Here is a 15667-nt window from a genome sequence, read left to right as displayed (position 1 = left end):
GGGTGTGACATGGGTTATTGTGGTGTGTTTTGGCTTGGGGTTTTTGTGGGGCGTATAGTATAGTCTATGGCTGCCTGAGGCAGTTCTCAATCAGTCAGGTGATTATCGTTGTCTCTGATTGGGAACCAGCCTTCCTCCTCTACAGCGCTGCTGGAGTCTCCCGCCTGTTTAGCGCAGCCCGAGCTGTCAGTCTGTATGGAGCAGCCAGAGCTGTCAGTCTGCATGGAGCAGCCAGAGCTGTCAGTCTGCATGGAGCAGCCAGAGCTGTCAGTCTGCATGGAGCAGCCAGAGCTGTCAGTCTGCATGGAGCAGCCAGAGCTGTCAGTCTGCATGGAGCAGCCAGAGCTGTCAGTCTTCATGGAGCAGCCGGAAATGCCAGTCTGCATGGAGCTGTCAGTCTGCATGGAGCTGTCAGTCTGCATGGAGCTGTCAGTCTGCAAGGAGCAGCCGGAGCTGCCAGTCAGCATGGAGCTGCCAGTCTGATGGAGCTGCCAGTCTGCATGGAGCAGCCAGAGCCGCCAGTCAGCATGGAGCAGCCAGATCCGTCAGTCAGCCAGACTCTTCCAGATCTGCCAGTCAGCCAGACTCTTCCAGATCTGCCAGACTCTTCCAGATCTGCCAGTCAGCCAGACTCTTCCAGATCTGCCAGTCAGCCAGACTCTTCCAGATCTGCCAGTCAGCCAGACTCTTCCAGATCTGCCAGTCAGCCAGATTCTTCCAGATCTGCCAGTCAACCAGACTCTTCCAGATCTGCCAGTCAGCCAGGATCTGCCAGAACCGTCAACCAGCCAGGATCTGCCGGATTCAACTACCTGGCTGAGCTTCCTCTCAGTGCTGGGCTTCCTCTCAGTGCTGGGCTTCCTCTCAGTGCTGGGCTTCCTCTCAGTGCTGGGCTTCCTCTCAGTGCTGGGCTTCCTCTCAGTGCTGGGCTTCCTCTCAGTCCCGAGCTGCCCCTCTGTCCCGAGCTGCCCCTCTGTCCCGAGCTGCCCCTCTGTCCCGAGCTGCCCCTCTGTCCCGAGCTGACCCTCTGTCCCGAGCTGACCCTCTGTCCCGAGCTGACCCTCAGTCCAGTGGGGTTCCGGGTGAGGACTACTAGGCCATGGTCGGCGGCGAGGGTGGACTATCCTAGGACGCGAGGAAGGGGGACTAAGACATTAATAGAGTGGGGTCCCGCGCCGGAGCCGCCACCATGGACAGACGCCCACCCGGACCCTCCCTATTGTTTTGATGTGCGTCCGGGAGTCCGCACCTTAGGGGGGGGGGGTTCTGTCACGCCCTGGTCGAAATATATTATATTTATCTTCATTTATTTGGTCAGGCCAGGGTGTGACATGGGTTATTGTGGTGTGTTTTTGTCTTGGGGTTTTTGTGGGACGTATAGTATAGTCTATGGCTGCCTGAGGCAGTTCTCAATCAGAGCCAGGTGATTATCGTTGTCTCTGATTGGGAACCATATTTAGGTAGCCATATTCTGTGAGTGTTTTCATGGGTGATTGTTCCTGTCTCTGTGTTTAGTTTCACCAGACAGGCTGTATAGTTTTTCACGTTTCCGTCTGTTGTTTTTGTACATGTTCAGTTATTTCACGTCTAGTCTACTTTCATTCAATAAACATGAGTAACCATCACGCTGCATTTTGGTCCGCTCCTCCTTCAACAGAAGAAAGCCGTTACAAAGTGAGAGAGAATGCTATAGAGCAGTGTGTAAAGTGCTCATACTGTGTTTCCTGTGTCACTGTCTCTCTGAGTGTGAAAATCCCCCACAGTGACACGTTCACATCTCTTCAGAGAGACGCTCAGCACTCCGTATATCAGACCATCCAGGGGAGAGAACCACCACAGAACCTGGACTGATAGAACCACCACAGAACCTGGAGGGAAGAGAACCACCACAGAACCTGAAGGGAAGAGAACCACCACAGAACCTGAAGGGAAGAGAACCACCACAGAACCTGCACTGAAGAGAACCACCACAGAACCTGGATGGAAGAGAACCACCACAGAACCTGAAGGGAAGAGAACCACCACAGAACCTGGACTAAAGAGCTATGGCCCCAAACCAAAGCTAGTCCTTACACTCTATTCTCTTGCTAATATATTGTTATAATATAATGAAGGTTCACCCAAGTTACAAAATGACACATTGGTTTCCCTTCCCTTTTAGCAGTCTATGAACATGGTGACATCAGTCCCTGCTTTGGTTTAGTTTCCCCTGACACTGTTTCCACCTGCTAACGTTTTAGCATTCGTGGCACAAATCTCATTCGTCATGTGACTGATAAGAGGCATTTCTTGCGCATCATTTCGAAATCAATCAAAAGTTTAAAAAAATGCGTTGTGAAGGTCAACAAAGTCACTTCTAGATGATTTGAACATGATGAGAGAATGTTAATATCAGTCCCGTGACTTGAATGGGATTTTTGTAAATGTGGGAGTATTCGACATTGTAGCTGACTTTATAGGCAAGTCGAGATCTACAAATCACCTTGCATGATGAATAACTACTCAATATTATTTATAGATCATTCAGTCAGTCACAATTTACCCATAATACATCAGTTTTGATGTTCTCAAACACTGTCTGAGTGACTGCTGAAGGAAGCCTTCTCTGCATAAGCTTCTTGGTCCCTGACATAGAGTTGGATAGAAGGTACATCTTGACATCTTAGTCATGATGTCTTCTGTGACAGAATGAGCAGCACCATTGAGGGCTATTTCCGTATTAAAGTAGTTAATATCTTCAACTTCCATAAGTTTAATAACAGTCGGTATACCAACTGAAATGGTGTATTCAATGGCTTTAGCCATGCTAAAACAGGCTTTGAAGCAAGTACGCCCTCTATTCAACTCTATCGTCCCTGACTGCTTCAATGTTGTGTCAACCGGACTTCAAACCTCACACTCAGTGTCTATTTATATAGACTTCCAGTAAGTTAACTTGCAACACATCTCCCCTTCACTCTGTAAGTATGCTTGATGATATCTTAAAATATGTTTATTTTATCATTTGTTTGTTTCCATGAACTTCTGTATCCTGTTATGTGCATGGCGATGCTATTGTAATGTATGTTTTGTTTTTCTGTTATGTACAGTATACTCTGTAGATGTATTTCTGCATATTTAATCTGATACAGTATTGTACATGTGGTTACGCATATAATACTTTATTATGGTATTTTAAGGACTCTGAAAGCAATAGATTGTTGTGGAGACTTGTTTGAAAATGACCTAAAGTAAGACTGAGAGTAACAGTGATTAGGTGGATGCTTCGTAAGAGCTTTAGGAGTAGTATTAACATGAGACACAGAGATGGTGGGTTGTGTTTAGGAGTAGTATTAACATGAGACAGTGATGGTGGGTTGTGTTTAGGAGTAGTATTAACAAGAGACACAGTGATGGTGGGTTGTGTTTAGGAGTAGTATTAACATGAGACACAGTGATGGTGGGTTGTGTTTAGGAGTAGTATTAACATGAGACACAGTGATGGTGGGTTGTGTTTAGGAGTAGTATTAACATGAGACACAGTGATGGTGGGTTGTGTTTAGGAGTAGTATTAACATGAGACACAGTGATGGTGGGTTGTGTTTAGGAGGTGAGACACAGTGATGGTGGGTTGTGTTTTAGTATTAACATGAGACACAGTGATGGTGGGTTGTGTTTAGGAGTAGTATTAACATGAGACACAGTGATGGTGGGTTGTGTTTAGGAGTAGTATTAACATGAGACACAGTGATGGTGGGTTGTGTTTAACATTAACATGAGACACAGTGATGGTGGGTTGTGTTTAGGAGTAGCATTAACATGAGACACAGTGATGGTGGGTTGTGTTTAGGAGTAGCATTAACATGAGAAACAGTGATGGTGGGTTGTGTTTAGGAGTAGCATAAACCTAAGACACAGTGATGGTGGGTTGTGTTTAGGGAGTAGTGATGGTGGGTTGTGTTTAGGAGTATTAACATGAGACACAGTGATGGTGGGTTGTGTTTAGGAGTAGTATTAACATGAGACACAGTGATGGTGGGTTGTGTTTAGGAGTAGTATTAACATGAGACACAGTGATGGTGGGTTGTGTTTAGGAGTAGTATAAACCTAAGACACAGTGATGGTGGGCTGTGTTTAGGAGTAGTATTAACATGAGAGACACAGTGATGGTGGGTTGTGTTTAGGAGTAGTATTAACATTAAGTATTAACATGAGACACAGTGATGGTGGGTTGGTTTAGGAGTAGTATTAACATGAGACACAGTGATGGTGGGTTGTGTTTAGGAGTAGTATTAACATGAGGCACAGTGATGGTGGGTTGTGTTTAGGAGTAGTATTAACATGAGACACAGTGATGGTGGGTTGTGTTTAGGAGTAGTATTAACATGAGACACAGTGATGGTGGGTTGTGTTTAGGAGTAGTATTAACATGAGACACAGTGATGGTGGGTTGTGTTTAGGAGTAGTATTAACATGAGACACAGTGATGGTGGGTTGTGTTTAGGAGTAGTATTAACATGAGACACAGTGATGGTGGGGGTTTGTGTATTTGAGACACAGTGATGGTGGGTTGTGTTTAGGAGTAGTATTAACATGAGACACAGTGATGGTGGGTTGTGTTTAGGAGTAGTATAAACATGAGCACAGTGATGGTGGGTTGTGTTTAGGAGTAGTATTAACATGAGACACACTGATGGTGGGTTGTGTTTAGGAGTAGTATTAACATGAGACACAGTGATGGTGGGTTGTGTTTAGGAGTAGTATAAACATGAGACAGTGCATGCACACACTCAGTATCACTTCCCTGTTCTCCTTTCCTGTCTGTCCTCTGACAGGCCTCCTGAGTCATATCAGAAATCTGTATATACACATTAGACTTTACAGAACATGTTCCTCTGTAGCTCAGTTGGTAGAACATGGCACTTGCAACGTTATGGGTTTGGTTCCCAGGACCACCCATTGGTGCTCTAGTCTAGATCACTGAACCTTCAGTACCACTTTGATGCAGCCGATGAGGAGTGATGGTCATGGGTGTTTAAATGGAATGGGTTCTAATTGAATAACATCATGGAACTTTGACCTGTATATACAGAACTCAGAAGGGCAAGGTAGGTCATTAAAATGTTAACGTTATAAATAGTATAGTCAACACAGTGTTTACATGGTTCTGTATGTAGTATAAAAGACCACAGTGAAAATTGGACAATGATAAGTGTGTGTGTGTGTGTGTGTGTGTGTGTGTGTGTGTGTGTGTGTGTGTGTGTGTGTGTACATGTGTGTGCGTGTGTGTGTGTGTGTACGTTGGACATGTGGTTTCACATAAAGACTTGTGCATGCTATTTTAAGTGTTCTCAGATCAACAGATTGTTGTGGAGACATTTTGAAAATGGCCTAAAGTAAGAGTTTTGAGTGATTGAATGAATGAATGCTTCGTAAGAGCTTTAGGAGTAGTATAGACACAGTTGTGGTGGACTGTGTTTAGGAGTAGTATTAACAAGAGACACAATGATGGTGGGTTGTGTTTAGGAGTAGTATTAACATGAGACACAGTGATGGTGGGTTGTGTTTAGGAGTAGGTTTAACATGAGAGGCCAAAGACTTCCATCTTGGTTTCATCAGAACAGAGAGTCTCATTTCGGTGCCTTTTGGCAAATTTCAAGCTGGCTGTCATCTGGCTTCCATCTGGCCACTCTACAATAAAGGCCTGACTGGTGGAGTGCTGCAGAGTTGGTTATCCATCTGGAAGGTTCTGCCATCTCCATAGAGGAACACTGGAGCTCTGTCAGAGAGACCATAGAGTTCTTGGTCACCTACCTGACCAAGGCATGTCTCCTCCGATTGCTCCATTCTTCCATTTAAGAATGATGGAGGCCACTGTGTTCTTGGGGACCTTCAATGCTGCAGACATGTTTTGTACCCTTCCCCAAATCTTTGCCTGGACCCAATCCTGTCTCGGAGCTGTACAGACAATTCCTTCATCGTCATGGCTTGGTTTTTTCTCTGACATGCATAGTCAACTGTGGGACCTTATATAGACAGGAATTTACCACAGGTGGACTCCAATCACATTTTAAGGACGATCAATGGAAACATGATACACCTGAGCTCAATTTCGAATCTCATAACAAAGGTTATGAATACTTGTGTAAAAAAAACAGTTTTTGCTTTGTCTTTATGGTGTATCGTGTGTAGAATGATGAGGGAAATTGTTCTTTATTCCATTTTAGAATAAGGCTGGAACGTAACAAAATGTCAAAATAGGTAAAGGGGTCTGAATACTTACACTGTATAAATGTTTTGAGGGAAATAGTGACACAAGGAATAAATACAGAGTGATTAACGAATATCAACAACGAGTAAAAATAACATCTGTTTCACAGTACAGAGTCGATGTGCAGGGCTGCGAGGTAATGAGGTGTTTGTGTACATACATATAAGGGAAAGGGGGATACCTAGTCAGTTGCACAACTGAATGCATTCAACTGAAATGTGTCTTCTACATTTAATTCAACCCCTCTGAATCAGAGAGGTGTGTGCGGCTGTACAAATGGACGTAATCGTCGCCCGGGAGCAGTTGTTGTTGTGGGTTAACTGCCTTGCTCAAGGGCAGAACTGCAGAATTTACTGCTTTTGCCAGTTCAGGAAGTCAAAACAGCAACCTTTACTGGCCCAGCGCTCTTAACCGCTAGGCTACCTGCTGTCCCATAGGGAGGGGTAAAGTGACTAGGCATCAGGATAGTGAGCATAGAAGTAATTTACTGTAGTTCGTCTGGTGGACTTGTGTCACTGGGCAGCTCGCGGCTGGATTCCCCTTTGTAATCCATGATAGTTTGCAAGCCCAGCCACATGCTTCTCTCTTCAGAGCCAGCAGAGTAGGATTCAGCCTTCGTCCTGTATTGACGCGTTTCCGGTTTGATTGCTCATCAGAGGTCATAGCAGTATTTCTTTAACAGTCCGGATTAGTGTCCCGTTCCTTGAAAGTGGAAGCTCTAGCCTTTAGCTCTGTGCAGATGTTGCCTGTAATCCGTGGCTTCTGGTAGGTACGTCTGTAGGTCACTGTGGTGACAATGTCGGAGATAAACTTATTAATGAAGTGGTGAATGACGTGATCAATTCCTCCATGTTATTGGATGAATCCCGGAACATATTCCAGTCTGTGCTAGTGAAACAGTCCTGTAGCTGAGCATCCACCTGATCGGATCACTTCTGTATTGAGCGTGTCTCTGGTACATCCTGTTTGCTTTTGCTTGTAGGCAGGAAGCAGGAGGATAAAGATATGGTCTGATTTGCCAAAGGGAGGGCTTTTTATGCATGTGTAGAGTATAGGTGAACTTCAGTTTTGCTGCCCCTAGTTGCACAGGTGAGGTTCAAAAAGGAGTACCCTTTTTGGTTCTAGGTAGAATTATTTTTGTTTCCAGGTAGAACCTTTTTGTGTTCCATGTAGAACCCTCTGTGGAAAGTGTTCTACATGGAATCCAAAAATGTTCTACCTGGAAAGATAAAGGGTTCTTCAAAGTGTTATCCTATGGGGAGAGCCAAATAACCCTCTAAGGTTCTAAATAGCACCATTTGTTTTCTAAGAGTGTAGACAAATCAACAAGATGTATATCCATGTCCTCGTTCTGCCACGACTCTGAGAAACATATATTACAGTTATTCAGGTCCTGTTGACAGGATAGTCTCGAGCTCTTCCAGTTTCTTGGTCTATTTGGGGTTCTATTTGATGACCGACGTAATATCGTCAGTATGCCTGCTCGCTTGACTCTCTGTTGCCGGGGATCAGGGTCTGGTCCGGAGTAAGCAGAATGTCCAAAGTTGCAGACCCGTTGAAGTAGAAATGTTCATCCAAATTAAGTTTAGTGATCACTGTGCTGATGTTTAGAAGCTGTTTCGGCCATAGGAAATGATGGCAGAGACATTAAGAACTAACATTAAGAACTAAAAAATGTTTGTTTTAATTGTTTGTTGATCCGAGTCCATAAAAAACACTTGAGTAAAAATAGTCCACTGCTGCACCATCTCCTCTATCACCAGCCTCATCTGCTGTACATAAGGGCCAACAGTGTAACAGAATATGATAGCTAATACTACTATAGACATCAGTGTTTGTGTGCTTAAATGTGACTTGGTCAAGTACTAGCCAGTGTTGTGTTTCATTAGTTTATTATGTTGTTATTGACCCAACATTATTGAGGACATTATTATTAGGTTAACCAAAATAGAGAATCAAAAGGCTCTCTAAGGTCAGGGCGTGACAGGACCCCCCCCAAGGTGCATTCACCGGCCGCAAAACCTGACTCTATGGGGGAGGGTTCGGGTGGGCATCTAGCCTCGGTGGCGGCTCCGGTTCGGGACGTAGACCCTGCTCCGCTCGCGTATCCCTCCTCTTCCGTGGAACCGGAACGTGGATCGTCGCCGGAGAAACCAGACCGCGGATCGTCGCCAAGGACTCTGGACCGTAGATTGTTGCCGGGGACTCTGGACGTGGATCGTCGGCGGAGGAATCGGATCGTGGATCGTCGCCAGAGGCTCCGGACCGTGGATCTTTGCCGGAGGCTCTGGACTGGGAACCCCCGCTGGAGGCACCGGACCTTGGATCATCTCTAGAGGCTCCGGGCCAAGGATCATCCCTGGAGGCTCCGGGTCGTGGATCATCACTGGAAGCTCTGGGCCGTGGATCATCACTGGAGGCTCCGGGTCATGGATCATCACTGAAGGCTCTGGACTGCAGAACGTCGCTGGAGGCTCTGTACTGGGAACCCTCACTGGAGGCTCCGGACCTTGGATTGTCTCTAGAGGCTCCAGGCCATGGATCATCACTGGAGGCTCTAGGCCATGGATCATCACTGGAGGCCGGGTGCGTGAAGCCGGCACAGGATATACTGGACCATGGAGGCGCACTGGGGGTCTGGAGCGCAGAGCTGGCGCAACCGTCCTGGACAAATGACCACCTTCACACGGCAAGAGTGGGGAGCTGGCACAGAATGCACAGGGCTGTGAAGGCACACTGGGGACACAGTGCGTAGAGCCGGCGCAGGATATACTGGACCCTGGAGGCATACTGGGGACCAGGAGCGCTGAGCCGGCACAACCCATCCTGGACAGATACCCACATTAGCACGACAAGTGCAGGGAGCTTGCACAGAACGCACCGGGCTGTGGAGGCGCACTGGAGACACGGTGCGTAAAACTGCAAAACATGGCACCTGAACGGTGACCAACTCCACACGGTGAGTACAGGGAGCTGGTTCTGGTTCCCACCTTGGCTCTGCCAACCACCCCGTGTGCCCCCCAAAAACTGTTTTGAGGCTGCCTCCCGGGTTTCCGTCATGGCCGCGAACCCCGGTGTCATTGTTGTTGTTTCTTCGCTTCCTCCGCCTGCTTCCATGTCTCCTGTCATGATTTCGTCCCACGTCCAGGATGTCCTCCACTTCTGGCTTTCCTCCCAGGCCCAGGATCCCTGCTCCTTGAGGGCACACTGCTTGGTCCGTGGGTGTTGGGACCTCTGTAACGCTTGTCGTTGTAAGGATGGTTGGACCAAGATACAGCGTGGCGTAGGCTAATCATTTTTAACCTCTCTGGGATATGTGGGATGGTAGCATCCCACCTGGCCAACATCCAGTGAAAATGCAGAGCGCCAAATTCAAATAAATTACTATAAAAATCAAACTTTCATGAAATCACACATTCAATATACCACATTTAAGCTACACTGGTTGTGAATCCAGCCAACGTGTCAGATTTGAAAAATGCTTTACGGCGAAAGCAAACAATTCTATTATCTGAGGATAGCACCCCAGCTAACAATCACAGACAATCATCTTTCAACACTCCCGGCGCGACACAAAACAGAAATAAAGATATAATTCATGCCTTATCTTTGACAAGCTTCTTCTGTTGACACTCCAATATGTCCCATAAACATCACAAATGGACCTTTTGTTCGATTAACTCTGTCGATATATATCAAAAATGTCCATTTATTTGGCTCGTTTGATCCAGAAAAACACCGGATTCCCAATGAAAACCCATTGAAAAGAGAGTGACCTCCAAAAAATGATTCTGAATGGTTTGTCCTTGGGGTTTTGCCTGCCAAATAAGTTCTGTTATAGTCACAGACATGATTCAGACAGTTTTAGAAACTTCAGAGTGTTTTCCATCCAATACTAAAAATGATATGCATATTTTAGCATCTGGGACTGAGTAGGAGGCAGTTTACTCTGGGCACGTTTTTCATCCAAACGTGAAAATGCTGCCTCCTATCCTAGAGAAGTTAATAGTGTACTACTTTTGACCAGGGCACGTAGGGTGCATTTGGGAAGCAACCAATGTAACATAATATCATAGTGGCATTATATCACTGGACAAATGAATGAGGACATCATATGAAGAGAGGAGGCTGCAGAAATGTTAAGAGATGCCAGTAGGGAGACTCCTTGTCTAGGACACTGGAACCTTCAGTACCACGTTGATGCAGCTGATGAGGAGTGATGGGATTTGGTCACATTTTGCCTGTTTTTAAAATGTAGGTCCACTCCTCAAAAGAAGAAATATAACTGTGCTGACTTTCGTCCATTTTCAATTTACACTGAAATGCTTCCTTTTCACAAGTGACCTCACCATACATAGAATAATGCAGTCCTAAACCACAGTCAGTGTGTGTGTGTGTGTGTGTGTGTGTGTGTGTGTGTGTGTGTGTGTGTGTGTGTGTGTGTGTGTGTGTGTGTGTGTGTGTGTGTGTGTGTGTGTGTGTGTGTGTGTGTGTGTGTGTGTGTGTGTGTGTGTGTGGTTTTACTGTCCTTGGACCAGAAGTTCTCACAAGGACAGTAAAACAAGGAAAATTTGGACAAGTGTGTACATTTCACAGGTCCACACAAGGAAAAGGGTTATTTTTAGGATTAAAAGTTAGATTTTGTTTTAGGGGTTAGGATTAAGGGTTAGTGGTTATGAAAAACATTTTGAATGGGAATAAATGTTTTGGTCCGCACCAGGACAGTAACACAACATTTTGTCTGTGTTGTTTGTCATTAGTTTACTCCAAATAGAGGAGGTGAGATAGGGTTAGGGGACAATAATAAAGATAATAAAGATTCAGATAGTTTAATTAATAGTCACATGCACAGGGTTGCAGGTGTAATTGCAGGCTACAGTGAACATCTTAGGCTTCGAGCTCCAATATGCAGGTCTAGTGAAATAAAATTATGGAAAATGGTAATGAAAACAATAAAAGTAGAACTAGTACTATATAGATAATAACTCTGGCAGTGATGAATAATGACCTTTGGGGTGGAGGCAGAGTAAAGACTGTAGAGGGGGTGAGGTGAAATGACCATAGGGGGAGCAGCAGCATGATCATTGAGTGGAAAATATATTTACAAAAAATATATATAAAAACTGAAACGTCCTCTCACTGTCAACTGTGTTTATTTTCAGTAAACTTAACATGTGTAAATATTTTCAAGATTCAACAACTGAGACATAAACTGACAAGTGACAAACAGAAAGGGAATAATGTGACCCTGAACAAACGGGGGGTTCAAAATCAAAAGTAACTCTCAGTATCTGGTGTGGCCACCAGCTGCATTAAGTACTGCAGTGCATCTCCTCCACATGGACTGCACCAGATTGGCCAGATCTTGCTGTGAGATGTTACCTCACTCTACCACCAAGGCACCTGCATTTCTGGGTGGAATGGCCCTAGCTCTCACCCTCCGATCCAACAGGTCCCAGACGTGCACATTGGGATTGAGATCTGGGCTCGTCGCTGGCCATGGCAGAACACTGACATTCCTGTCTTGCAGGAAATCACACAAAGAAAGTGCAGTATGGCTGGTGGAATTGTCATGCTTGAGGGTCATTTCAGGACGAGCCTGCAGGAAGGATACCACATGAGGGAGTAGGTTGTCTTCCCTGAAACGCACAGCTTTGAGATTGCCTGCAATGACAACAAGCTCAGTCCAATGATGCTGTGACACACCGCCCCAGACCATGATCGACCCTCCACCTCCAAATCGATCCCGATCCAGAGTACAGGCCTCGGTGTAACGCTCAGTCCTTCGACGATGAACGCGAATCCAACCATCACCCCTGGTGAAACAAAACCGTGACTCGTCAGTGAAGAGCTCTTTTTGCCAGTCCTGTTTGGTCCAGTGATGGTGGGTTTGTGCCCATAGGCGACATTGTTGCTGGTGATGTCTGGTGAGGACCTGCCTTTACAACAGGCCTACAAGCCTTCAGTCCAGCTTCTCTCAGCCTATTGCGGACAGTCTGAGCACTGATGGAGGGACTGTTCATTCCTGGTGTAACTCGGGCAGTTGTTGTTGCCATCCTTTATCTGTCCTGCGGGTGTGATGTTCGGTTGTACCGATCCTGTGCAGGTGTTGTTACACGTGGTCTGCCGCTGCGAGGATGATCAGCTGTCCATCCTGTCTTCCTGTAGCGCTGTCTTAGGCGTCTCACAGTACGGACATTGCAATTTATTGCCCTGGCCACATCTGCAGTCCTCATGCCTCCTTGCAGCATGCCTAAGGCAAGTTCACGAGGAGGAGCAGGGATCCTGGGCATCTTTCTTTTGGTGTTTTTCAGAGTCACTAGAAATGCCTCTTTCGTGTCCTAAGTTTTCATAACTGTGACTTTAATTGCCGATAGTATGTAAGATGTTAGTGTCTTAACGACCGTTCCGCAGGTGCATGTTGATTAATTGTTTATGGGTCATTGAACACGCATAGGAAACAGTGTTTAAACCCTTTACAATGAAGATCTGTGAAGTTATTTGCATTTTTACAAACTATCTTTCAAAGACAGGGTCCTGAAAAAGGGACTTTTTTTTTTGCTGAGTTGATATGACATATATGATGTATACTGTATATATATTAATATATATGAAATAAAATGTATATATATATATATATATATTAATATATATATATATATATATATATATATATATATTAATATATATGAAATATAATGTATATATATATATTTAAATTTGATATATATTGTATATATTTACAAAAATTATAAATAGGGAATTGGAAAGATTCAGACAATTACATTGATTGAAGCCACAATCTATCTGCAATATTGAAGATGAACTACCAACCTTAAAAATAAGTGTGTGTGTGTGTCACTTGCTGTTTATCCTCACAGCTTGGTGATAACAGTTATCATTCAACCTGGTGGTCAGTCTTTAGGCTTCTGTACAGCTTGGTGATAGCAGTTATCATTGAACCTGGTGGTCAGTCTTTAGGCTGCTGTACAGCTTGGTGATAGCAGCATTCATTCAACCTGGTGGTCAGTCTTATGCTGCTGTACAGCTTGGTGATAGCAGCTATCATTCAACCTGGTGGTCAGTCTTTAGGCTGCTGTACAGCTTGGTGATAGCAGCTATCATTCAACCTGGTGGTCAGTCTTTAGGCTGCTGTAAGACTTGGTGATAGCAGCTATCATTCAACCTGGTGGTCAGTCTTTAGGCTGCTGTACAGCTTGGTGATAGCAGCTATCATTCAACCTGGTGGTCAGTCTTTAGGCTGCTGTACAGCTTGGTGATAGCAGCTATCATTCAACCTGGTGGTCAGTCTTTCGGCTGCTTTACAGCCTGGTGATAACAGTTATCATTCAACCTGGAGGTCAGTCTTTAGGCTTCTGTACAGCTTGGTGATAGCAGTTATCATTGAACCTGGTGGTCAGTCTTTAGGCTGCTGTACAGCTTGGTGATAGCAGCTATCATTCAACCTGGTGGTCAGTCTTATGCTGCTGTACAGCTTGGAGATAGCAGCTATCATTCAACCTGGTGGTCAGTCTTTAGGCTGCTGTACAGCTTGGTGATAGCAGCTATCATTCAACCTGGTGGTCAGTCTTTAGGCTGCTGTAAGGCTTGGTGATAGCAGCTATCATTCAACCTGGTGGTCAGTCTTTAGGCTGCTGTACAGCTTGGTGATAGCAGCTATCATTCAACCTGGTGGTCAGTCTTTAGGCTGCTGTACAGCTTGGTGATAGCAGCTATCATTCAACCTGGTGGTCAGTCTTTCGGCTGCTTTACAGCCTGGTGATAGCAGCTATCATTCAACCTGGTGGTCAGTCTTTAGGCTGCTGTACAGCTTGGTGATAGCAGCTATCATTCAACCTGATGGTCAGTCTTTATGCTGCTGTACAGCTTGGTGATAGCAGCTATCATTCAACCTGGTGGTCAGTCTTTAGGCTGCTGTACAGCTTGTTGATAGCAGCTATCATTCAACCTGGTGGTCAGTCTTTAGGCTACTGTACAGCTTGGTGATAGCAGCTATCATTCAACCTGATGGTCAGTCTTTATGCTGCTGTACAGCTTGGTGATAGCAGCTATCATTCAACCTGGTGGTCAGTCTTTAGGCTGCTGTACAGCTTGGTGATAGCAGCTATCATTCAACCTGGTGGTCAGTCTTTATGCTGCTGTACAGCTTGGTGATAGCAGCTATCATTCAACCTGGTGGTCAGTCTTTAGGCTGCTGTACAGCTTGGTGATAGCAGCTATCATTGAACCTGGTGGTCAGTCTTTAGGCTGCTGTACAGCTTGGTGATAGCAGCTATCATTGAACCTGGTGGTCAGTCTTTATGCTGCTGTACAGCTTGACGGACCGTAAAAGATGGAACATTTTTCCTCCAATATTTGTGGTTCTGAGACTAAAACAGTTTCAGAACGATCAATGTAGAAATATGTTTACAGAAAAACAGATCTGTTCGATAAGCGATTATTGTTGTTGTTGTTGATGATGATGACTTTATTGTATCCATTAGGACATTGTTTTGCATCATACATCATGTCATCTTAAATAGACAGATGTAGACATACATGCAACACATCACACACATTACATACAGACAGTATTCACATAGACAACCATGTAGCACAACACAACACAATATGAGTCTGGTTCATTTTCAGTAATGAGGCCCTGTACCCCATTTACAGTTTCTACTTCAATGTATCAGGTGGAGTTATTCACCAGCTATAGAGTGAGTTGTTGTTTATGTTTCTAAGACTGCAGGGTGGGAGATGCAACAATGGCCTTGAGAACAGCAGGAAGTGTGTTGGGGGTCTTTCTCTGGTCTGTGGCAGGTATGGTCTCATTCTTATCTTTAAGTTGCCTTGTTTATCGATCTACAGATATTTTTAAAAGCATAACCATTTTTATGTTCTACTGTCGACACATTTGGCGTCTCCACTTCACTTTAGACAGTTGTCTTTCACACCTCACTGAGTGAAGCTTATCTGTGGTTTCCATTCACACTCAACCAAAGAGTATCTATGTCTCAACTCAGCAACTATGGAACAAAGTGTTAGTGTGAGTCACAAGACCTTGAACTTAATGTAACGTCCTTGTGATGTCTAACTGTGTTTCAGTGGTACTGAGTCAGAATGGCTGGAGTGTTACATACACCACTCAGAGTATCTGTACCTTGAAGGGGTCAACAGTGGAGATGTCCTGCTCTTACACATATCCCAGAGGTTATATCATCACAACAACCTTCTGGTTCATAACAAATAATGCTGAGGGGAATCCTGTGAGTCTGAGTGATGACCCAGACTACAAAGGACGTGTGACGTACCGTAGTGATAAGATGAATGGACACACCCTGACAATCACAGACCTGAGAGAGAGTGACTCAGCTACGTACATGTTCAGCTTTATAACAGATCAGACCAGAG

General features: G+C 44.9%; 1 long non-coding RNA gene across 2 annotated transcripts; it reads left to right on the top strand.

Moving 5' to 3' along the window:
• The first annotated feature begins 1992 nt into the window (after positions 1–1992).
• On the top strand, positions 1993–15661 carry LOC135531054 (uncharacterized). Of its 2 annotated transcripts, none has more exons than XR_010453946.1 (3): positions 1993–2960; positions 14999–15076; positions 15362–15661. It is a non-coding gene; the product is annotated as an uncharacterized LOC135531054 (long non-coding RNA). The 2 variants fall into 2 exon arrangements; XR_010453945.1 differs by lacking the exon at positions 1993–2960 and adding an exon at positions 4767–5087.
• The last annotated feature ends 6 nt before the right edge of the window (positions 15662–15667 follow it).

This window comes from Oncorhynchus masou, unplaced genomic scaffold, assembly GCF_036934945.1.
Source record: "Oncorhynchus masou masou isolate Uvic2021 unplaced genomic scaffold, UVic_Omas_1.1 unplaced_scaffold_1505, whole genome shotgun sequence".
In the NCBI taxonomy this organism is placed as follows: Eukaryota; Metazoa; Chordata; class Actinopteri; order Salmoniformes; family Salmonidae; genus Oncorhynchus; species Oncorhynchus masou.
The sequence above is the reverse complement of the archived record's forward strand: the minus strand, read 5'-3'. Positions and strand labels throughout refer to the sequence as shown.